Raw genomic sequence first — 26,985 nt, 5'->3', positions numbered from 1 at the left:
AATTCTTTTTTCTCTTTTTTATCACAAACAATTTTTAATGTGTCCAAGGCAGAGAAATTTCTTCATAAATTCCACTATTTAATGCCCCTCTCCGGGCCCCCCCCGCCCCCCCCCCCCTGACCGCCGCAGCGGGCCCCGTGGTGCTTCCCGGCCCGCAGCGGGCCCCACTGCGGCGATGGGAATAACATTGACAAAATCTAGGTATCAGAATGAATAAATTCTTTATCAACATCCGTTCTTGGATATGTCATTATGAAAAAATTGTAAGTAAGTAAGTGAGTAAGTAGGTAAGTAAGTAACAAACTCTTTCTTGAATTCACCTCTTAGATACACAATACAGAAATTTAATTCAGGAAATTATGAAAAAAAAAATTTAGACGGGGTTACGTGCGCGCACGTAACCCCGCGCATGTTATTCCCATCGCGCGTGTTATTCCCATCGCCGCAGGGGGGCCCTCTGCGGGCCGGGAAGCACCACGGGGCCCGCTGCGGCGGTCAGGGGGGGACGGGGCGGGCCGGAGAGGGGCATTAAATAGTGGAATTTATGAAGAAATTGTTCGGCCTTGGACACATTGAAAATTGTTTGTGATAAAAAAGAGAAAAAAGAATTGTCCGGTTATCGACACTAGCTAGTTTATTGCATGTATTAAATCATAAGATGTTTCCCGTGAAACTATTGCAGTTTCTATAAGAATGGATGGATTTTTATCCACCATCAAAATCAAGTTTAATTTTCATTGAATACTTTTCATTTAAACTTAAAACACGTTGAAAGATAGTTCTTGTGAAACTATTGCAGTTTCTATAAAAATGACTAAATTTTTACCCAACCTCAAAATCAAAATGAGTTTCCATTCAATGCTTTTCTTTTAAACTTAAAACACGCTGAAAGATGCTTCCTGGGAAACTATTGCAGTTTCTATAAAAATGAACGAATTTGAAAATCAAAATGAATTTGCATTTAATATTTTATTCATTCTAAAATTTAGATTTTGTCAATTTTATTTGATCTGACAAAGGATGTTGATAAAAAAAAAATATATACTCTGACACTTAGATTCTGTCAATTTTATTCGATGTATCTGACAAAAGATGTTGATAAATAAAATTTATTCACTCTAACACTTAGATGTTGTCCAATTTTTCCTATGAATGCGAGAAATGGATGCTGATATAGAATTTAATCACCCTTATACTTGATTTTGTGATTTGTTCTATTGTCTGTCTAGGAAGCGACTTCAATCGATAATGAATGTTAATAAAGAGTTTCTTCAATTTTTTTTTCATAATTTCCTATAATAAAATTTCTGTATTGTGTATCCAAGAGGTGAATTCAAGAAAGAGTTTGTTACTTACTTACTTAATTCCTACTTACTTACAGTTTTCTCATAATGACATAATGACAAATCCAACAACAGATATTGATAAAGAATTTATTCATTCTGATGCCTAGATTTTGTCAATATTATTCCATGTGTCTGACAATAGATGTATGCAAATTGCTTTTCTCACATCTCCAATGTTTTAATACATTCTAAACTTTTGATATGCTAGCTTACTCTAAAAATAATGAACACATAACAATGTAATGCATAATATATTTTTAATGAAATAACGCTATGTAGAATATTAATACAAAAATATATTATTATACATAGTCATAGACACGTTCACTCTTAAACATCCAGAAACGATGGTCCCATGATATAGAATAGTTTATACCATGTCTTATGCATTTATTACGATCAGGTATGTCCTTAGGTATCCACTGGGCGAAGAACCTGACCTCGTCTTCAGGATGGTGATAAACCCCTTCAAATTTAGGACACTTAAATTCTTCTAGATTGAAAAGTGGAATCCTAGGGTCACACTTTTGGATTAAAACTTTATCTGTAGGTACATTACCCTTTACGTAGTGCTTCAACCTCCGAAAAGCTGCAAATGTCACTGACTTCCTCCTGGACATTTCCCAGTTCCTGACCACTATTATTAAGTGGTGTAATCGCTCTATCGTAGAATCCCAGTCTGTTTATACGATGTAATGTAGTACTCCACAATCTTTTATCATACTCAAATATGTTATAGTTCACTATCCAACGATAACAGTCAATTTCTTCGAGTTCCATTGACAATAAAAAAATGCACATTCAAAAATAACACCAGAAGATGATTTTTTCAAACCGATAAATTCTGTGTCATACAGTCCTATCATCTTGGAAGCTATTAATGTAGTTGTTAGGTAGAGAAATACATCATCAAACTTTTATATCTTTGCTCAAGGTTGAACGGAGTTATGGCTATGGGGATGACTTCTAAAACCATCTGAATTCATTTTGGGGAGGAGTCATAAAACCCTTAGAATTCATTGCAGGGAGGAGTCATAGAACTCTCGGTATCTATTGCATGCAAATGAAGTCTGGAAATTATAATTTATTTTATAATTTCTGTATTGTGTATCCAAGAGGTGAATTAAAGAAAGATATTTTGTCATTTTAAGATACGTAAAAAAAAGATAAAAAATAAATAAAGTTGAATAATTTCGAAGTTAAAAAAAAATAGTTTGTTTTTATGAAAAAAAATATTGAATTAGAACCATCAGTCCTCATCATTAAGAGTATCCAAAACTGGACTTAAGTTTCACATTTGAAGCAGAGAATTGTATTTTTCAAAACAATAAATTCTGTGTCATACAGTCCTATCATCTTGGAAGCTATTAATGTAGTTGTTAAGTAGAGAAATACATCATCAAACTTTTATATCTTCGCTCAAGGTTGAACGGAGTTATGTCTATGGGTATGACTTCTAAAACCAACTGAATTCATTGTGGAGAGGAGTCATAAAACCCTTAGAATTCACTGCGGGGAGGAGTCATAGAACTCTCGGTATCTATTGCATGCAAATCAAGACTGTAAATTACATTTTTTTTTATAATTTCTGTATTGTGTATCCAAGAGGTGAATTCAAGAAAAATGTTATGTAATTTTTAAGATACGTACAAAAAAAAGATAAAAAATAAATAAAGTTGAATAATTTCAAAGTTTAAAAAAAATAGTTTGTTTTTATGAAAAAAATATTGAATTAGAACCATCAGTCCTCATCATTATGAGTATCCAAAACTGGACTTAAGTTTCATATTTGAATCAGAGAATTGTAGTTTCCATAATTTTCTTACAAAAAACTAGAGTTTACGGTCAAAAACCCTTATTAGCTCAGATTTTACGGAAATAGTATTTTTTCGATCCAAAAATAGACTAAGTTTCACATTTGAATCAGAGAATTGTATTTTCCATAATTTTCTTATAAAAAAAACGAGTTTACGGTCAAAAACCCTTATTAGCTCAGATTTTACGGAAATAGTTTTATTTTTCGATCCATAAATGAACTTAAGTTTCACATTTGAACCAGAGAATTGTATTTTCCATAATTTTCTTACAAAAAACTAGAGTTTACGGTCAAAAACCCTTATTAACTCAGACTTTACAGAAATAGTTTTATATTTCGATCCAAAAATGGAGTTAAGTGTCACCTATAGGACAACAAATTGTATTTCTCATAATTTTTTTACAAAAAAACTAGAGTTTACAATCAAAAACCCTTATTAACTCAGATTTTACGGAAATAGTTTTATTTTTCAATCCAAAAATGGACTTAAGTTGCACATTTGAACCAAATAATTTTATTTTCCATAATTTTCTTACAACAAACTAGAGTTTACTGTAAAAAACACTTATTAGCTCAGATTTTACAGTAATAGTTTATTTTTTCGATTCAAAAATGGACTTAAGTTTCACATTTGAAGCAGATAATTATATTTTGCATAATTTTCTTACAAAAAACTATAGTTTACGGTCAAAAACCCTTATTAGCTCAGATTTTACAGAAATAGTTTTTTTTTTTCGATCCAAAAATGGACTTAAGTTTCACATTTGAACCAGAGAATTGTATTTTCCATAATTTTCTTACAAAAAACTATAGTTTACGGTCAAAAACCCTAATTAGTACAGATTTTACGGAAATAGTTTTATTTTTCGATCCATAAATGGACTTAAGTTTCACATTTGAACCAGAGAATTGTATTTTCCATAATTTTCTTACAAAATACTATAGTTTACGGTCAACACCCTTATTAGCTTAAATTTTACGGAAATATTTTAGGTTTTCGATACATAAATGGGCTAAGGTTTCATACTTGAAGCAAAGAATAGTATTTTCTATTACAATGTTACAAAAAAACTATAGTTTAGGGTCAAAAACCTTAATTATCTAAGATTTTAAAGTAAAAGTTATATTTTTCGGTCCAAAAAGGGACTTACGTTTAACATTTGAACCAGAGAATTGTATTTTTCAAACCATTAAATTCTGTGTCATACAGTTCTATCATCTTTGGAGCTATTAATGTAGTTGTTAGGTAGAGAAATACATCATCAAACTTTTATATCTTCGCTCAAGGTTGAACGGAGTTATGGATATGGGGATGACTTCTAAAACCATCTGAATTCATTGTGGGGAGGAGTCAAAAAACCCTTGGAATTCATTGCGGGGAGGAGTCATTGAACTCTCGGTATCTATTGCATCTAAATGAAGTCTGGAAATTACAAATATTTTTTTATAATTTCTGTATTGTGTATCCAAGAGGTGAATTCAAGAAAGATATTTTGTCATTTTTAGATACGTACAAAAAAAAGATAAAAAATAAATAAAGTTGACTAATTTCGAAGTTTAAAAAAAATAGTTTGTTTTTATGAAAAAAAATATTGAATTAGAACCATCAGTCCTCATCATTATGAGTATCCAAAAATTGACTTAATTTTCAAATTTGAACCAGAGAATTGTATTTTCCATAATTTTCTTACAAAAAACTAGAGTTTACGGTCAAAAACCCTCATTAGCTCAGATTTTACGGAAATAGTTTTATTTTTCGATCCTTAAATGGACTTAAGTTTCACATTTGAACCATAGAATTGTATTTTCCATAATTTTCTTACAAAAAACTAGAGTTTACTGTCAAAAATCCTTATTAGCTCAGATTTTGCGGAAATAGTTTTATTTTTCGATCCAAAAAATGAACTTAAGTTTCACATTTGAACCAGAAAATTGTATTTTCCATAATTTTCTTACAAAAAACTAGAGTTTACGGTCAAAAAACCTTATTAACTCAGATTTTACAGAAATATTTTTTTTTTCTATCAAAAAATGTACTTAATTTTCACATTTGAAAGCTACTATCTTAATGAATGATACTTGTTATAATAAAAATGTAAATTGCAAAAAAAAATAAAAAAAAATAAAAAAAAATGGGGGGAGGGGGCCAAAAAGTTGGAGGGGAGGGGGCCAAAAAGTTGGAGGGGAGGGGGCACCCTTCGAGTTTGAGGATCGGGGACCTTTGGGGGGTTGATGTCTCTGCTGGTTAGGGTCATTGGTGCTTATGATCCTTGATGGTTTGTAATCACATACACCGTACTACTTGATTTGCAAGGATTTCTAAGGTTTGTTCTGAATTTCTTTATTAAAATTATTTTCTTGCCATCTACATCTCTCTTAGTATCAAATTTTTAGTATACTATAATGTTGGATCCTATTTTAAACTGACAACACTGTTCAAACACAACTTATGTATTATACAGAACACATCGGAGAGGTAAAGCTAGGTCAACTCACAATGTCACTCTATCATCATTAACCATTTTCATAGATTGATGTTGTCTCAGATTTATAACAAATTGCCTGAGTTAACAACTCCGAGGGGTTACCTTAACTAATAATCAGTTTAACCCTTTTTTTTCTTTTTTTTTCACCTTCATACAATTCAATTCGCAAATCCCTTGTCCCTTTTTTGCAAATGTCAATCAAACAATTCTGATTGTAGCATCCAATTTTTTAATAACCATCTACTGTCTAGTTACACTCCATTCTGTAAATCTCTTACCCCTTTTTTGCAAATGTCAATAAACAATTCCGATTGCAGTATTCAATTTTTTAATTGCAAACTACTCTCGAGTTAAGGCAATCTTCCATTGGCTCCTAAAAAATGTCTACGTCAAACAACACAATCTTCTGCAATTCTTCTCAATAACAAAAACCTTGCCTGTTTTGTAGAATGTTCACATCTAAGTGTAGTGTCTCAGGCATGGCTTTTCTTATGCAATTCAATGTTAGTTTTCACGTAAGTTTGAAAGCTTTATATAACTTACTACTGATGTCAAAAATCTAGTACATCGTCTCGGACCCGCAACTTTTGACGCGTTACTTTAAACTTTATGAATTTTATACATTTAGAATAAATATCAAAGCCAATCTTTTTTGTCAGAAATGTTATCAAAATTCCACATTTTTAGAGTTCCGGTGACTTTTATCCCGAGGTGTTCCTTACTTACATTTTGCTACCATGAACTATTTGATACTTGGGTCATTTGGCCATAATATCGAAGTTTGGGTCAAACCTACTTAATTTTTGGAGCTTGATTTGGAAGAAATGAATATTTTTAACGCTGTGTTTGCATTGAAGGTGGCTGGTGATTATTGACATTCTGGTTTAAGATATTTCCTTCTTTCTGTGTCCGTGTTTATATATTCAAATGTGTGGCATGGTAAATAATAATTGAATAGGGATAAGTTATTTTAATAAGTGTTCAAACATTTTGGAATATTTAAGATTCCCTCCTGGGCCCTGAATAGTAATTGCGTTAATGTTACTCAACAAGTGGGGTCGTTTATGCGGGTTTTCCAAAGACTTTCAAGACTTCTCAAGGACCAAAAAAGTCATTTGTGACAACAGAAAATGATTAACCTTATTTATGCCTTTCGGATGAACCTCGTACCTGATTATACCATTTTAGCAACATCAGCCACCTGTGCTGTGGTTGTTCTTGTTTTGACAAAATAATGATCACCATAAAGAGAACCAATGTGCACAGCAACAGCAGCAGCTATATATGTGGCTGATGATTACAAGAGGTCCTGCTAACAGCTACCTATAGCATTAGATTCATCCGCAACTGCCAGGTTGATGCCATCTAGATCAATGTTTCAATTTGTAAATCATTTTTTCAACCAGACCTATTTCTCCTCAAACTCACAGCAAGTCGTTAACTGGCTTCGATAAATATTATGTGACACATCAGTCCACATACAACTGTACACCTTCTGCCAACTGGATTGGAATGAAGGACCCGATGAAAAGGAATATCCCAGTTTTCGAATTCCGGAACAGCCAAGTACAAGAATTTGTTCACCGACTCTGATATTGATTAAATAAAAAAACAAGTTTTTTAAACTAAAAGTAAGGAGCGACATTAAAACTTAAGACGAACAGAAATTATTCCGCATATGAAAGGGGCTGTCCCCTCCTCAATGCCTCGCTCTTTACGCTAAATTTTTTTATTGTTTAAAAAAAATAAAGTTGTGAGACAGAGTCAAACTTTAGCGTAAAGAGCGAGGCGTTGAGGAAGGGACAGCCCCTTTCATATACGAAAAAATTTCTGTTCGTTTTAAGTTTTAATGTCGCTCCTTACTTTCAGTTTAAAAAACTTGTTTTTTTTATTTAATTTCTGATCGTTTTTTAGTTAATGCAGCTTTTATTTTGGCTCGCCGTCATTGAATAAGTAAACGAAATTTGCATAAAACTTTTACTTTTCTTTTGCTAAATGGCTGTCTCTAAATTTGGTTCTGACGTAATTTACAGATTAACTTACGTAACGAACTTCTATATTCGTATATTTTTCTTCTGGCAAAAAATCAAAGTTGCAGATTTTTGCAGATATGAGCTTGAAACCTATGTAATTGGGTTTTCTGATACGCTGAATCTGACGGTGTGATTTTAACTAAAAAATTTTCACTTGTAGGGGATGTTTCCCCCCTCTTTAAAAAATCAGGTAAATTTTCTCAGGCTCGTAGCCTTTGATGAGTAATACTAAACTTAATAAAATTTATATATTTAAAATCAGTATTATTATAAGCCCATTCTTTTGATATATTTATTGACATCAAAATTCCGTTTTTAAAAGTTTTGATTACTATTGTGCCGTATCGCTTGTTTTTTTTTTATTGTTTTTTTTATTACGTATATATTATTACGTATATGAGGGGGTTCTCCCCTTAGTCAATACCACGCTCTTCACGTTACAAGTAAAAAAAATTTAATTCACAAACCCCTGAATCACAAAGACCGTTTAATTATAATATATAGATCTTTTTAAAGCATAAAAAAAAACTGGCGCTTAACGCGCGAGGTATGGCCTTGGGCGACAGCCACCTCATAAACGTTATAATTTATTATTAGTTTAAGTTCTAATATTTCTTCTTACTTTCAGTTGAAAAAACTTGTTGTCTTTTAAATTTAATTTCTGATCTTTTTTAAATAGTGCTGGGAAATCTGGTGTACCCTTCATAGAAATATCCCTTACCCCAATGAAACATCCTCCACGGAAAGATTCTCCTGAGTAACCCCCTCCTCCAGCCCCCCTCCCTCCAACCAGAAAAAAATACTTCCTGAAAATGTCTATACTTCCCAATAACCAATGCAATATGTAAGCAATGGGCACAGTTCAAAACTTGCAGCCCTTCCCCTGGGAACTCTGGGGGATTAAGTCATCCTAAAAGACATTTATTAGATTTTTGACTATGCTGAACAAAATTACTATCTCAAAATTTTAATTGGGTGACTGAGAAAAAAATGAGCGTGGGAGGGGGCCTAGTTGCCCTCCATTTTTTTGGTCACTTAAAAAGGGCACTAGAACTTTAATTTACGTTCCAATTAACCTTCCTATGATATTCTAGGGCCACTGGGTCATTACGATTACCCCTGGGGAAAAAAAAAAAACAAAAAAAAAACAAATAAACACGCAGCTGTGATAATTATTCTGGCAAAAAGTGGAAAATTGCACATTATTGTAGATAGGAGCTTGAAACCTCTACAGTAGAGTTCTCTGATACTATGAATATGATGGTGTGATTTTCATTAAGGTTCTATAACTTTTAGGGGGTCTTTCCCCCTTTTTTCGAAAATCAGCCAAATTTTCTCAGGCGTGTAACTTTTGATGGGTGAGATTAAACTTGATGAAACTTTTATATTTGAAATTAGAATTAAAATCTGATTCTTTTGATGTATCTATTAGTATCAAAATTCTCGGTTACCATTGAGCCGGGTCGCTCCTTACTTACAGTTAGTTACCACAAACTGTTTGATAATAGAGTTGTGAGAAAGTCAAACTTTAGCGTAAAGAGCGAGGCGTTAAGGAGGGGACTGCCCCTTTCATATAAGGAATAATTTCTGTTCGTTTTAAGTTTTAACGTCGTTCCTTACTTTCAGTTAAAAAAATTGTTTTTTTTTTATTTAATTTTTGAATGTTTTTGAATAAATGCAGGTTTTGATCTTGGATCACCGTACATGAATAATTAAAACAAAATTTGCATATTAATTTACTTTTATTTGGTTAAATGGCTTTCTCGAAACTTGTTTAATTTTATTTACGAACGTTTTTATTAGTAATAAATATACGTAACTTACGAATTAACCGACGTAACGAACTTCTATATTCACATATTTTTAATACGTATTTTAGGGGGTTCGCCCTCTAGTTAATACCTTGCTCTTTACGCTAAAGTTCGAATATTGTTCCAATTCTTTAAAAATGACTACTTAATCACAAACGTCGTTAATTAGAATAAAAAGCTCTATGGAAGTACTAAAAAATCTTTGTCTTAAAGAGCGAGGTATTGACTAGGGGGTGAACCAATCCGTGAACTTCGGGATATTAAGTCATCCTAAAAGACATACTTATAATATTTTCGAACATGCCGAACAAAATGGCTATCTCAAAATTTTGATCGGGTGACTTTGGGAAAAAAATGAGCGTGGGAGGGGGCCTAGTTGCCCTCCATTTTTTTTGGTCACTTAAAAAGGGCACTAGAACTTTTAATTTCCATTCCAATGAGCCCTCTCACGATATTCTAGGACCACTGGGTCGATACGATCACCCGTGGGAAAAAGAAAAAACAAAACAAAAAACAAACAAATAAACACGCACCCGTGATCTTTCTTCTGGCAAAAAATGCAAAATTCCACATTTTTGTAGATATGAGCTTGAAACCTCTATAGCGAGGTTTTCTGTTACACCGAATATGATGGTCTGAATTTCATTAAGGTTCTATAACTTTTAGGGGATCTTTCTCCCTTTTTCCGAAAATCAGCCGAATTTTCTCAGGCGCTTAACTTTTGATTGGTAAGACTAAACTTGATGAAACTTATATATATGAAATCAGCATTAAAATCTAATTCTTTTGATGTATTTATTTGATGTTTTGATGTATCAAAATTCTGGTTTTTAGGGTTTCGGTTACCATTGAGCCGGGTCGCTCCTTACTTACAGTTCGTTACCACGAACTGTTTGATGATCTTCAATTTGACTCCACTGACGGGTGTAACGTGCCAAATTTTCGGAGTGACAGATATTTTTTGGAGTGAAAAATTGAAAAATAATGAATTTTTATTAATTATGTTCACTATTATTTTTACATATAAACATAGATAATATAATAATAATAATCATAATGATACCACTTGCACATTGTAAAACATATAATACTAACAATAAAAAATAACGAAATATAAAAATAAAATCATAGAAAAATATTTATTTCACTAGTACGATATTTATTTCTCCACTTTTTCACTTAGATTTTGCAAGTCAATCTCAATTTTGGTTTTTGCACATCACAATTGGTATTGCAGGTTAGCGTCCGTTATGTTTGAGCGTGTTTTGTGTTTGATGAATTTCATTTTCGAAAAAAAAAATGTAAGTTGAACCAAATTTCTTTTGGTGTAAGTTGAACCAAAAGCGCTGACAACTTTCGTGCCAAATTTCTTAAATTGGACGTAAATGTGACGTAAATGTTTCTTTTGTAACGTAAATGTAAAAAAAAAATCGATTTTTGATTCTGAATTTTCAAACATGCGTTTTAATTCATTATTGCACTGTATTCAACATGAAAAGGAGATGAATCTATTTTAAAAATTTTGGTGTATTTTTTCCAACTGTACATTATTGAACCGGCTTTCAAAAGCATCTGCAAGTTTTCTTGTTTCTTTTGTATATTTGATATAATTGTTACATTTTGATTTCTTAAATTCTTTCAACATTGGAAAGTGGTGAGCATTATTAATTTTCCATTACGAGTCAAATAATAACATTTTTTTCTGAAATGCTCTGATATGATTAAATGTATTGACCATGAGGTTTAATCATTTCTTAATTCTGGCGCAGGTATTTTTTTCTCATTCATTTTTTGTCGTTTATCATTCATAAACAAATCAATTTCTTCTCGTAACTGATAAAATCGCTGTAAAAATCTTCCATGACTTAACTATCTGACTCGACTGAAGTACACAACATTACCGCATTCAGAATCTAATTTTTCAGAAAATCCTTAAGTTGTTGATTCGTAAGTGCTGATCGAATGTAATTCACTGTTTTTATAACTACTAGCATAACATGATACATTGATAATAGGCCTACTTGGTCTGACTCGACTGAAGTACACAACATTACCGTATTCAGAATCTAATTTTTCAGAAAATCCTTAAGTTGTCGATTCGCAAGTGCTGATCGAATGTAATTCACTGTTTTTATAACTACTAGCATAACATGATACATTGATAATAGTATAGTGCTAAGTTATACTTCTATGGAAGCTATAGGAATTACCATGCTATTCTATGGAAGCTACAGGAAAAACATTTCTATGGAAGCTCTACACCTTTTCAAAGAGAATCAGAACTCCCTCACACAGTTTCACGTGCACATTGCAAAAAAGCATGCAAAAACCTATATAGTGATTAAACACGTTTTGAAACTACATGCCATTTGCTTACCTTTCCTTGGTACCTTTCCAAGCGAGCGGGGACTCCCAACTGGTTCCTAAACATTGCAAAAAAAAACGAGCAGTATGAGCGGGGATTCCCCTTGCAAAAAGCGATATATTTTTTTGGACAATTGCCTTAACTCGAGAGTAGTTTGATTAAGAATGTAACATGTCTAGAATTGATGCCAATATGCTATTGAATCATTTACCAAAAAAAACTCTATCTACAAAAAAAAGGGTTTAGCATTTACGAATTGAACTCTATGAACGATATTAATTAATGTTTGAATAATAGGAGCGTGAATGATTCTAATTAGTGATTGCATCGTATGAAGGTAGAGAAAAAAAAGGGGATAAGGAATTCGCAAATTGGACTATACAAACGATCTTATTTGAATAATAGGAAAAAAAACAGAGCTAGATAGTATTTGCGAATTGGATTGTATGAAGGTGGAGAAAAAAGGATTAAACTGATTAGCAGTTAAGGTAACCCCGAAGGGCTTGTTAATTCATACCTTATTTATTATAAATTTGGAACAACATAAATCTATGAAAATGGTTAATAATGATAGAATGACATTGCGAGTTGACCTAGCTCTACCTCTCCGATGTGTTCTGTATAATACACAAGTGGTGTTTGAACAGTGTTGCCAGTTTAAAATAGAGTCTAACGTTATAGTATACTAAAAGTTGATACTAAGAGAGATGTAGATGGCAAGAAAAGAATTTTAATAAGGAAATTCAGAACAAACCTTAGAAATCATTGCAAATCAAGTAGTAAGGTGTATGTGAGTACGAACCATCAAGGATCATAAGCACCAACAACCCTAACCAGCAGAGACATCAACCCCCCAAAGATCCCCTATCCCCAAACTCGAAGGGCGCCCCCCTCCCCTCCAACTTTTTGGCCCACCCCCCCTCCCCATTTTTTTATTTTATTTTTTTTAACATGATATATTTTTTCAACTTTTTTTTATATGTCTTCGAATGAGATGAAACATACTTAAATTCAGTAGTGTTTTGTCGTGGTTTACCTTGTCACAGTTACATTCTCTTGATTTTTCAAAGTTCATTTTGGATTTCTTTCATTGAAATGTAAGAGTCGGAATACTTCAGTAGTGTTTTATTGTGCTCTACCTTGTCACAGCTACATTTTCTTGATTTTTCAAAGTTCATTTTGGATTTCTTTCCTTGAAATGCAAGAGTTGGAATATTTCAGTAGTGTTTTGTCGTGGTTTACCTTGTCACAGCTACATTCTCTTGATTTTTCAAAGTTCATTTTGGATTTTTACATTCTTTTGATTTTTCAAAGTTCATCTTGAATTTCTTTCATTGAAATGCAAGAGTTGGATTATTTCAGTAATGTTTTGTCGTGGTTTACCTAGTGTCTGTCTTTCTCTGTTTATGTGCCTGATTCTATTTGTTTGCATGTCTGGGTTGGTGTTTGCAAGTCCAAGTATTTGTCTTTGTTGGTTTGAATCTCTAAAGTGTCTGTATTTCTCTGTTTGTGTGTATGAATCTATTTGTTTGCATGTCTGGGTTGATGTTTGCAAGTCCAAGAATTTGTCTTTGCTGGTTTGAATGTCTAAAGTGTCTGTCTTTATCTGTTTGTGAGTCTGATTCTATTTTTTTGCATGTCTGGGATTGGTGTTTGCAAGTCCAAGTATTTGTCTTTGTTGGTTTGAATGTCTAAAGTGTCTGTCTTTATCTGTTTGTGTGTCTGATTCTATTTGTTTTCATGTCTGGGTTGGTGTTTGCAAGTCCAAGTATATGTGTTTGTTGGTTAGAATGTCTAAATTGTATGTATTTCTCTTTGTGTGTGCTTTATTATATTTTTTTTCATGTCTGGGCTTATGTTTGCAAATCCAATAATATTTCTTTGGTGGTTTGAATGTCTAAAGTGTCCGTCTTTCTCTGTTGGTATTTCTGATTCTATTTGTTTGCATGTCTGGGTTGGTGTTTGAAAGTCCAAGAATTTGTCTTTGTTGGTCTGAATGTCTAAAGTGTCTGTTTTTCTCTGTTTGTGTGTCTGATTCTTTTTGGTTGCATGTCTGGGTTGGTGTTTGCAACTCCAGGTATTTGTCTTTGTTGATTTGAATGTCTAAATTGTCTGTCTTTCTCTGATTGTGTGTTTGATTCTATTTGTTTGCATTTCTGGATTGGTGTTTGTAAGGCTGAGAATTTGTCTTTGTTGGTTCGAATGTCTAAAGTGTCTGTTTTTCTCTGTTCATGTGGCTGATTCTTTTTGTTTACATGTCTTGGTTGGTGTTTGCAAGTCCAACTATTTGTCTTTGTTGGTTTGAATGTTTAAAGTGTCTGTGTTTCTCTGTCTGTGTGTCTGATTCTATTTTTTTTAATGTTTGGGTTGATGTTTGTAAGTCCAAGTATTTGCCTTTGTTGGTTTAAATATCTAAAGTCTCTATCTTTCTCTGTTTATATGTCTGATTCTATTTTTTTGTATGTCTGAGTTGGTTTTTGCAAGTAAAAGTATTTGTCTTTGGTGGTTTGAATATCTAAATTGTCTGTATTTCTCTGTTTGTTTGTCTGATTCTATTTGTTTGCATGTCTGGTTTGGTGTTTTTAAGTCCAAGTATTTGTATTTGTTGGTTTGAATGTCTAAAGTGTCTGTCTTTCTCTGTTTTGTGTGTCTGATTCTATTTGTATGCATGTCTGGGCTGATGTTTGCAAGTCCAAGAATTTGTCTTTGTTGGTTTGAATGTCTAAAGTGTCTGTGTTTCTCTGTTTACATGTCTGATTCTATTTGTTTGCATGTCTGGGTTGGTGTTTACAAGTCCAAGTATTTGTCTTTGTTGGTTTGAATGTCTAAAGTGTCTGTCTTTTTCTGTTTATGTGTCTGATTCTATTTGTTTGCATGTCTGGGTTGGTGTTTGCAAGTCCAAGAAATTGTCTTTGTTGGTTTGAATTTTTAAAGTGCATGTCTGTCTATGTTTGTGTGTCTGGTTCTATTTATATGCATGACTGGGTTGGTGTTTGCATGTCCAAGTATTTGTCTTTGTTTGCAATACCAACCTTTTTTTCAAGTAACTGTATTCACGTTAGGTTCGTTTGGGTTCACTTAGCGTGGCGCGCCATGCTAAGTGTGGCGCGCCACGCTAAAAATATTTACGGTGGGCCGCATGTGGCCCGTTGCCGCGGGTTGGCCACCCCTGCTCTAAACAATGGGAAATTTGCATAATTTAGGGTTGTTACCCCTGGGCTGCGTGAGTAAAATCATACCTGGTGGTAAATATATTTGATCTTAGACTATTTTGAGCAAAACGGCTATGTGTAAATTTTAATTCGATGCCATGAAAAGGTTATGAGGACAAGCGGGATAAAAGAAGGACACAGGGGGGGGGGGCTGGACACCATCCAGTCTCTTTTGCTCATTAAAAGGGACACACGGATCTTACGTTTTAATGAGCTCCCTACCAACTTTCTAAGCCCCTCCCCCCGCTCATTCGAAGTGGTAAGGGGAATATGGGAGACACTTTGCTTTTTGCTAAGTCAAGGCTAGTGCATTGATTCTGGCTCTTCCCAGCCCCTTCTTAGGATGTTACAAAGCGTTTAATGAATTGATTTTTTAATATTGAAATGTTTCTTTGTGTGTTTTCGTCTGAATTTTTCTGAACTTCAAAAAAGGCTCAATCGATTGGAAATTCAAAGGGCTAGTGCCCTTTTTAATAGTCGAAAGTGATTGTAGGGCAACTAGCCCCCCCACGCCCATCATTTTCCCAAACAGACCCAATCAAAATGTTGAGATAGACAAATGAATGTGCATTGTCAGTTTAATATACATATACTGATATTTAGTAATCAAAATGTCAATATTATTTGATTTATTAAATTTATAAAAGTAAAAACATTTATATTTTTTCAGTAAAGTGTAAATTTTGTTCTGGCCTTGGGAAGGCATAGGGGTTTTGCGCTCAACTTATGTTAATTTCTGCTCGTTTTGAGTTTGACTCTGTTAATTATTGTAATTTCTGTTCGTTTTGGGTTTCATTTATTTATCGATGGTGATTTGTGGTAGTTTCACGCTTGGTAGATTATTTGATTTTATTTTTGCTCATTTTTTGTTTAATGGAGTTCTTTACTTTTCTTTGAAAAACTTATTTTGTGGAAAAAGTTTTTTAAATTAATGTATCTAGTATTTAGTTTAGAGCACATAAATTGGATTAACACTCTTTTTTTTATTTATGATAAATAGGCTTTGATTTTTTTAAGGTCAAGGCTGGGGCTAATTTGGGCCCAACTCCTCATACTTCAAACTTCCTTGAATTTCTGGGCAGTTCCTAATCAGATCTGTTTTTCTTTTTTTACTTTTTTTTTTACAATATCTCCCTTTCTCCCCTGGAAAAGAAATCTATTTATGACTTCCATTTTAGTTTCTTTTTATGATTAAATAAAAAAAAACTTCGAAAAACAAGTTTTTCAAAGAAAAGTAAAGGCCATTTTAAACTTAAGCTCAGAAGATACAAATACCTTTTAAAATTCAAACTCAAAACGACCAGAAATTACTATTAAAGAATGAATGAAACCCAAAACGAACAGAAATTAAATAAACAATCATAGCAAAAAGATACAACAAGTAATAATATAAATGAATAAATAAGATCTTAAAACGAGTAATGCTTAGATTGAATATAAAAATCAAGCTTAAAACGAAAAAATATATTTTCCTATTGAAGTATAAATTAAACTTAAAACGAACAGAAGTTAAATAAACAATCAATGCAAACAAACATACAATATATATTAATTTAAGTTAATACATAAATCTTAAAAAGAGTGAACCTTAAATTGAATATGCAAATCAAGCTTGAAACGAACAAAAATCACTACAAACAAGAGTTTGGATACCGCCTCCTTCTCTCACTGTAAAAGTCTAGAACCTGCTACGGCACTGGCGCTTTACTGAAAACCAATTTTATGACAAATATTTTCTTTTGTACTTAATATTGAAAATAAACATTAAAATTATAGTAACATTTCGAACTGATGAGCTTTCAGCAATTAATATTATTATACATCAAATATTCAGTTTAATTTATTAGCTCTTTTTAAAGTTGTTTAAAGTTGTTTAAACCGCTTTTTAAAGCGGTTCAAGACGAATATAGTTTCACTACAAACAAGTGTTTGGATGCTGCATGCTTTCCTAACTGTAAATAAAAACCAAAAACCTACTGCGTCATTGGCGCTTAACTGAAAACTAATTATATTAAAAATATTTTTTTTTTCCAGTTCTTACAGCATTGAAAATAAAAATACAATTACAGTGAAATAAATTCTTGAACTGATGGATCTTCCAACAGTTAGTATTATTATACATCAAATATTCAATTTGATGTTGTTTATACTTTCCAAGACTTTTAAAGACGCATATGGTTTTCATTAAAGCGCCAATGACTCATTATGTTTTAGAATTTTGCAGTGAGAGAAGGTGGTCAGATCCAAACTCTTGTCTGTTGTAATTTTTGTTCGCTCCAAGCTTGATTTGTATGTTCAATTAAAATTTCACTCGTTCTAATATTTATTTATCCGTTCACATTAATATACATTCTATTTTGGTTTGCATTGATTCTTTATTTAATTTTTGTTCGTTTTAAGTTTCGTTTATACTTCAGTAGCAAACTATCTTTTTTCGTTACAAGCTTGGTTTTCATATTCAATCTAAGCATTACTCGCTTTAAGATCTATTTATTCATTTATGTTAATACTTTTTGTATATTTTGCTATTATTGTTTATTTAATTTCTGTTCGTTTTGGGTTTCATTTATTCTTTAATAGTAATTTCTGGTCGTTTTGATTTTGAATTTTAACAGGTATTTATATATGCTGAGCTTAAGTTTAAAATTGCCTTTACTTTTCTTTTAAAAACTTATTTTTCGGAAAGTTTTTTTTTAATTAATTTTTGTTCGTTTTTGATTGCAAAAAATTTCAAGTTTTTAAAAATTCCTTATTTCAAAATCGAACTTAAAAAAAAATCAAATATTCATCAAAGTATCAAAACTGGTATCAAAGTAACAATATCAAAGTGGAAAAATGGGTTTGTGTCAACCTCGGAGTTTTATTATCTGATGGTTGAACTATTTTTAACAAAATTGCTATCTCAAAATTTTTATCGGATGGGTTTGGGGAAAAAATGCGTGTGGGGACTAATTAAGCTCGGTCTCTTTTGGCTCTTTAAAAGGGAACTAGAACTTTCTATTTTCAATCAAATGATCCCTCTCTGAAGTTTATACGAGTATCCCTTCTATAAGAACCATATATATCCCCAGAGTATAACTTACAACGCCTACCCCCGGGCCCTGGGGGGCTGTGTCGACACCGGAGTTTTTTGTTATCAGAATTTTGAACTATTTTTAGCAAAACGTCTATCTCAAAATTTTTATCTGATGCATTTAGGGCGTAGAGGAGGGGGGGGGCTAGTTGCCGACCGATCTCTTTTGACTCTTAAAAAGAGAACAAGAAATTTCAATTGTCAATCAAATGAGCCCTCTCCGAAGTTTATACGAGTATCCATTCCATAAGAAGTATATATGCCCCTAGAGCATTACTCATAACGCCTGCCTCCGGGCCCTGGCGGGTTCCGTCGACACAGGAGTTTTTCTTATCTGGCCTTTGCACTATTTTTAGTGTAATGGCATTCCTTTCATAAGAACCATAGCCTATGCGCCCCCAGGACAACCCTTACAACGCCTATCCCCCGGGCCCTGGGGGGAGTTTTTGTAATTAATTTTTGGATAATTTCCAAAAAACTGGCTGTCTCAAAATTTGTAGCGGTTGGGTTTGGGGAAAAAAGAGCGCGGGGGGGGAGGCTAGTTGCTCTTAACTCTCTTGACTTTTAAAAACTGAACTAGAACTTTAAATTTCCAATTGAATGAGCCCTCTATGAAGTTTATACGAACATCCGTTTCATAAGAACCGTACAGGCCCTTAGGGCATAACTTAGACCGCCTTCCCCTGGGCCCTGGGGGATTGTATTGACAACGGAGTTTTTCTTATCTAACCTTTGAACTCTTTTTAAAAAAATGTCTATCTCAAAATTTCCATCAGATGGGTTTAGAAAAAGGAGGCATGGGGGAGAGCTGCCCTTGGATCTCTTTTGACTATTAAAAAGTGAAGTTTGAACTTTCAATTTTCAATCAAATGATTCATCTCTGAAGTTTATACGAGCATCCCTTTCATAAGAACCACATATGCCCCAGGGCATAACTTACAACGCCTGCCCCCAGACCCTGGGGGGGTTGTGACGACACCTGAGTTTTTGTTATCTGACTTTTGAGCAATTTTTAACTTAACGGGTATCTCAATATTTTTATTGGATACAGTTGGGGAAAAAGAGGCGTGGGGGTCTAGTTGCCCTCCAATCTCTTTTGACTATAAAAAATTGAACTATAACTTTCAATTTCCAATCAAATTAGCCATCTCTGAAGTTTTTACGAGCATCCCTTCAATAAAAACCTCCGATCACTGGCACTAGAACTCTCGATTTCCAATCGAATGAGCCCCCTTTGAAGTTCATACGACGACCCCTTCTATATGAAGTGCGTCTGGGGAAAAAAAAAATTGAATGTGGAGAGAGGTTAGCTGCCCTCCAATCACTGTTTACTCTTAAAAAAGTAAATTGCAACTTCCAATTTCCAATCAAATGAGCACTCTGTGAAATTTATACGAGCAACCCTTCCATAACAACCATATATGCCCCCTGGGCGTAACTTCCAAGGCCTACCCCTGGGCCCTGGGAGGCTGTGTCGACACCGGAGTTTTTTGCTATCAGAATGTTGAACTATTTTTAACAAAATGTCTATCTCTAAATTTTTATCTGATGCATTTAGGGCGTAGAGCAGGGGGTGGGGGGAGTTAGTTGCCCTCCAATCTATTTTGATTCTTAAAAAGTGAACAAGAACTTTCAATTTCCAATAAATTGAGCCCTCTCCGAAGTTTGTACGAGCATCCCTTCCATAAGAAGTATGCATGCCCCTAGAGCATTACTCATAACGCCTGCCTCCGGGCCCTGGCGGGTTCCGTCGACACAGGAATTTTTCTTATCTGACCTTTGCACTATTTTTGGTGAAATGGCTATTATAAAATTTTTATCGTATGGGCTTGGGGGACAAAGGGTGTATGTGGGGGGGGGGGGCTAGCTGCCCTCGGATATCTTTTGACTCTTAAAAATTGAACTAGAACTTTCAATTTCCAATCAAATGAGCCCCTCTGAAGTTTATACGAGCATCCCTTTCATAAGAACCATATACACCCAGTACTTTTGCTAAAAGTAGTACTTTTTCAATACTTTTTGTAAAAGTAGTACCTTTTTAAAATTCAATGCTCATTAGCAATCTCTTTCCCCGTAAAAAAGGAACTTCATCCGGTTTTATTCACAAGCATTTGCTCAACCGGATGTAACGCATAACATACTTACATTTTTCATTAATCGATTTTTCTCTTTTGGATGCTAAGAAAACATATACGCTACATTACATGTTACAGACAGTATTTCGATTTTTGTTCAGTCATACACTCTAGAGAGCTACAAAGAAAGAAATATAATTTTATAGATATACTATACAAAACAAGAATAGGTAGTAGAGATTATAAGAAGTTATTTTAAAGTAAAACATAAGCAGGGGCGTTGGTTTTTTTTTGGGGGGGGGGGCAGTTGCACCCCCCCCCCAATAATTTAGAGAAAAAAAATATTATACAGCCCATGCCCCTTGACTATCTGGATATGAACCCCTCATGCCCCAATAAAAATGCTGGAGATTCGCCCTGATTATAAGACAGACAATGTATTATTAAAATAATGGGGAGGGGGGAAAGCTTCGGTGCCTTTTATCCGTTTTGTCTAGTCTCTTCCAGTTTAACCGTTTACGCCCCTCCCCCTACCTTAATGCTTGTATATAATCTAAGGTCATACGCAAAAGTTTTTTTTTCATTTGGCATTTGGGTAATTTGGCTGCTAGTAAGAAATGAGCTAACCGCAAAAATGGTGGAAACTGTCAAAATGAGTTAATTTTCGTTTGTAGAAAAGGCTATATATAGGTTTCAATGACGTAAATTGGAAAACGGGCTATCCCCCTTAGATCTTGAAAAAAAGTTCTTGAGGGATGCTTTTATTCCTTTTTGCAGATTCAGTGAAAAATTTGCCCCCCCCCTCTAGAACTTGAAGGTATATTTTGTGCCCCCTCTGTATTTTTTTATTTAGCACCATTTCCAAGCATTATTGGAGGGGGGGTGAGGTACTTAAGCCTGAAGTGACTTTGAAATCCAAGAGATAGCAATTTTTGGGTATAAGCAATGCATTAGGAATATTGAAATACGTTACGAAGCAATTACTTACCTAATTACTTACGTTACTTACTTCATAATACGCAGAAAAATTGTAGTTAAAAAAACGTTTTAAATGTTCTTCCACTATATCTTATCCTGAACACCCCCTAATGCGTAAATATATAGCCAAAATTATATATTTTACATCAGGGCCCGGAAAAGGGTAATTGGAATGATTGGGCCCAAAAGGGCCCCGTGTTTGAAAGGGCCCCGTGCTGCCATCAAAAAGAACAATTGGTTTTCAAAATTTCGAAATGTTCTTAACAATTCAAGTAAGCGTTGCTTCTGGAGAGAGATCATTTTCCAGGCTAAAACCAATAAGAATATCCATTTGATATCAAAATTAAATCAGGACAGACTAAATAGTTTAGCAATTATGTTGATTGAAAGTGAAGACACAAGGAAAATATATTTTAAAACCGTTTTAGAAGCATTTGAAGAAGAAAAATTTAGAAATATGTAAATTTATGCGCCCATATTTGGTGATTTAAATTTCAAAAGGTATTTTAAGCAGTTTCTTAATATATAGGAGACTCATACGTAAACTAACATAAGCACAAAATGAGTACAAAAAAGAAGAAAAGAGGACTAAAGTGTAAGCTAAAATGAACAAACTGGACCATCAAATGAGACAAGATCAAGAGAACGACCTGAGAAATGTAAATGTATGGGTGATACTGAACAACCAATACCATCAAAAGTGCCTGACAAATCCAAGCAGCTGAGGCAAAAGGCATCGAAAAAATGTCTGAAGCAATGGTAAACGAAAATGAATATCCAAGAAATAAGTAGTTAAAATATTAGCGAAAACGACTATTAGAACAGATCAAAAACGAAATTGAACAACATAGAAATGTATAGTTAAAAGATAAGTGGCAGCGAGAATCATACCGACTCAAAAACGAAAGTGAAGAACAAAAAAAAAAAAAAAATTCGGTTACAAGACATGCGGCAATGAGGATCAGAACGAATCAAAATGAAAATTAAGAACAGAGAAAATTGTGCTTAGAAGATATGCGACAATAAGAACAAAGAAATTTGCACTTAGAAGATAATCAGCAGCGAGAATTACAAGCAACAACGAAAATCAGACTGTGTCAAAAATGAAAGTGAAGAATAAAGGATTGTAGGGCTAGCAGACACTCTAAAGCTAGTATCAGAAAGGGTCAAAAATAACCGTGAAGGACAAAGAACTGTGCCGTTAGAAGAAAGCGAGAATCAGAATAAGTCAAAAATGAAAGTGCAGAAGCAAAGAATATTATATTAGAAGAACAACACCATCTCAATTTTCGATGCCAACAAAATGTGGCGTAAAACCCAGTAAAAACCTACAAAGGTGCCGTAAACTACGCAAGTGTGAATTACAAGTCATTGAGGGATTGAGACCCTTCAACTCTGTATGTATTCACTGTGGAGTCCTCCATTATCCCGCAGGAAAAGCAGCCAACAAAGATGATTTGCTTGGGGGCTGCTGTCGGCTTGGTCGAATTGCATTCACACATCGATTTTCTAAATGAAATTGTTCGGCCTGTTAGAGGACATCACTTGCTCTCTATAAAGACTTCCACAAATAAATACGAAACTGGAACTCATATTTTGCTTTAGCTTCATTCAACGTAATCGATGACTGAACCATAAATAGTCTCAATTGCTTCAGCTTCAAAATAGCTGAATAGATTTATCAAAAAAATAATTTACTGGTACACCCATCACAGACTCCTGAAGGTGATTTTGAACCATATTCATATAGCCAAATGTACTTTTAAGATGTTAAACGCCTTTCGCATCTTTTAAATTATTAGATCAGTTGTAAGCCAACAGAACTCTTGGAAGAAATATTGCTAGACACAAACAGCTATGCTAAAGGTCACATGAAAATCCGATATATATATATATATATATATATATATATATATATATATATATATATATATATATATAATATATATATATATATATATATATATATATATATATATATATATATATATATATATATATATATATATATATATATATATATATATATATATATATATATATATATATATATATATATATATATATATATATATATATATATATATATATATATATATATATATATATATATATATATATACATACATACATATATATATATATATATATATATATATATATATATATATATATATATATATATATATATATATATATATATATATATATATATATTTAAGCTATATATTTACACTTAAAAATTTTACTTAAAAATTTGATATGTAGAGGGAGGCCCGCAGAAGAAACTTCAATCGGGCCCCGCACCTAGTCGATCCGGCCCTGTTTTCCATTCATTTTGCCATCAGTCACTCTTGTTTCAACCTGATCAGACTTAAATTGAATCAACACTGACGAAATCAAGAAACAGAAAAACACGTGGGAAATATATTATTTGCAAAGTATATTTTAAAAAGTAGTAGGAATGTATTCAACTGCGTGTTATGAAGTAAGAATTATTTTCTTAACAAGTTTCCTTCTCAATAGCCCCAATTCTAAGCTTACACTACTTTTGAATGTAAAGGAATTGGAATTTTGTTGGAATAGTATTTACTTCAGAAGGACGTATAAAACAGACTAGCAGCCTTTTTTTGAAAAAAAAGATAAGTAGGCCTGTATTCGTTTTGGTACGAACAGAGGAGGAAGGGACCTTTGAGCTCGGCAACCTTAAAACTCCAAACTTTTGAATTTCTAGAACAAGGTTAAAATACTGATTAGTATCAGTCTAACATTTTTCTTTTTTCAACTGCAACGCCTGTCAATAAAAATTAAATTTGGATTTTTTAAGGGGTTTCTGGGTTTTTCGAATATTGCTCTGTGTTTCATGATTAATCCTTACTCCAAACTGAAAAAGACATTAATCTGTAATAGGTTAAAACTGATCTGAGATACTGTGTTAATAATTTCTAACGCTAAGAGAAGGTACTGTCTTTAAAGGAAAAATGATTCTCCCAGGGCTGAAAGTAAGAAATGTTTTGTCAAAGTTTCAAGATAGTGTCCGTTTGTTGGTTGAAAAATTGCTGCTCGTTTTAAATTAATATTATAAGACATCGAATCCATATAGTAGTACTTCAATCTTCTTCTAGTCCACACAATTAAAAAAAAAGTTAATTAGATCTGGTATTTTAATTAGCTAGCGTATAGCTGGCACAAAACTGCAACCGCTTTTCCCTATTGGAGCGTTTGTGCCCATGACCTATGCTATATCTATTTACATTAACTTGAGAGGAATGTTTGGAGTTGACTCCCATTGAAGTAGTAATGCAATTTCATTTAGCTTAAAAAAATTTCTTTTTAATTTTTTAAAAGGTTAAGAGGTGATTTGACAGAGCTAAAAGGGAATTGGAAGCAGTGGGTAGGGGGATTGTAAGAGAGTTGCAAAGGCTCTGAATGCTTATGGATGATTATAATTCTTCTTCGAGAATGATGCTCTTGATGATTGCTAGAAGAGGGTTCTTGGGTCTAAATTGGGGAACATGATTGTACATGATATCTTTTGCAGTCTTTGTATGTTTGGTAGCTTATGTTGGGTCGACTGTGGTTTTTGTCGCCAATCCACCTACTTCTTTTTTCGAGAGGATCATCAGTGAATCAAAATATGCTGGAAACTTATTTCTACTTCCTCTGTGTATCGTTTAATCTCAAACTTTTCTGATTTGTTTAACCAGTAGTTTTGTAAAATAGCATTTCGATGGTTGACCATTTCCAAGAACAATTTTTATCCATAAATCCGGGTTGATCATACAAACAACACGATTGAGCAACAACATCCAGCTAGAATAGATGGCAGCTCAACAGTATTATGAGAACAGGCTTTATAATACATGTAATTAAGTACAATTATTGGGAGTTTTGAGATACTGCTGGTATGGAAAAAAAAAGTTTTAAAGGAAGGTTTCAATTTAAGTATAAGTTAATAGTTTAAATCTGAGAATTTGGATACAACTAGGCTATATACTAATTGCTTACCACTTCATTGAACAAAAATGCTGATTAAAAAAAGGTGCAAATCACCAACAAAATTTCTCCGGGTGAGTACCAGGAGTTTGGTTTGTAAAAGAATTTTAATGGGAATGTTTCTCATTTTATTATTTTTATATTTTTTAATATCTTGTCATTTCCTAGAGGAGGGCATCTTTCCCCTGATACTCTTAGGTGGAACCCATGATCTAGAGACATGCAATTCTTTCCCGTGTACAGTGATGATTATAATGATTTTCTTACCGTTTTTGCCCATGTCCAGAGTTTCGGTCTTTAAGATTTTTTTTTTTTTTGGGGGGGGGGGGTATATACCTATTGTGGGTGTTCAGAAATCTATAAATATATGTAATTACATAATTAGGAAAAATTACTACTACTACTAACTACTAACAACTCATCGCAGCACCAAGCCGCCTGAGGCCAACACAGCTACGCACGCTCCTCCTCCACCCCAATCTATTCAAAGCCTCCCTTTTTACACCGGCCCACGAAGTTCCCATTTCCTTTAAATCTTTCTTTATGACGTCCTCCCACCCCAGACGGGGAAGACCTGCTTTCTGTTTAGCCCTAGATGGTTGGCCAAAAAGAACACTCTTTGGCAATCTGTCATCATTCATCCACATAACGTGCCCTAGCCACCTCAACCTTTCTTTCATTATAGACCTAGAAAGCGGTATTGAACCACATTTTTCGTATAGCCTATTGTTTGAAATACGGTCAGTCAGCCGGGTACCCAGAACAATCCTTAAGCAATTTCTCTGGAAAACGTCGAGCAAATCTTCATCCGCTTTTCGGAGCGTCCATGCTTCAGAGCCATATTTGACCACTGTCATCACTGTAGCTTCTAAGATTCTAATCTTGGTTTGCAGACTTATATTCCTATTCTTACAGACTTTTTTTAACTGTGAAAAAACACCCTGAGACTTGGCTATTCTATTTTTAACATCTTCACTGCTCCCACCATCTTTACTAATAATACTACCAAGGTAAGTGAAGCTGCCCACCTGATCAATCTTTTCATTACCCAACGTCACCTTTTCATCTTCACTTATTCCTAGCCTTAGTGACTTAGTCTTCCTAACATTAATTTTCAAACCAATACTAGCACCCTGAACTCGCAAAACCTCTAAAATTTCATTCATTTTGCTCACACTTTCATCTAGGATGCTTGAATCATCAGCATAATCTAATTCCAGGAGATTTTTTCCTCCCCATTTGATTCCATGGTCTCCTATTGCCTTTCCTGTGCTCCTTAAAACAATGTTCATCAAAATAATCCATACAAAGGAGGATAGAACACAACCCTGCTTAACTCCTGATTCAACAAAAAACCAGCTGCTTACCTCATTTCCTATCTTAACCTCAGCAGTGTTATTCTCGTACATAGCAATACTCACTTTAATGTATTTGTCTGGTATGCCATACAAGGATAAAACCTTTACTAAAGCTTCTCTTTCAATAGAATCGAACGCTTGCTCATAATCTATAAAACTGAGAACCAAAGGTGTTTGAAAACTTAGGCACTTCTCAATTATTAACCTAAGAGTGAAAATTTGGTCAACACATCCTCTACCTTTTCTAAAACCGCACTGCTCTTCTCTTAAAACTTTGTCTACGGCATCTCTCAGTCTAAAAAGTATCATATTACTAAGCAATTTGCTACCTACAGAAACCAGACTTCAATAGTATGTTATAGTATAACATACTAAGTCTGGTCATTAGGAAAAATTAATAAGGAAGAATTAACCATTCGAATAAAATAAGTTGTTT

General features: G+C 33.6%; 1 protein-coding gene across 2 annotated transcripts in view; it reads left to right on the top strand.

The window, feature by feature from the left end:
- Positions 1 to 26,985, top strand: part of RNaseX25 (Ribonuclease X25) — a 70,635-nt gene that overhangs the window by 29,384 nt on the left and 14,266 nt on the right. The gene's annotated exons all lie outside the window — the stretch shown is intronic.

The sequence above is a fragment of the Artemia sp. Qi Xiang Cuo genome, chromosome 7, assembly GCF_049724085.1.
Source record: "Artemia sp. Qi Xiang Cuo chromosome 7, ASM4972408v1, whole genome shotgun sequence".
Taxonomy (NCBI): Eukaryota; Metazoa; Arthropoda; class Branchiopoda; order Anostraca; family Artemiidae; genus Artemia; species Artemia sp. Qi Xiang Cuo.
This window is presented reverse-complemented; position numbering and strand designations above follow the sequence as displayed.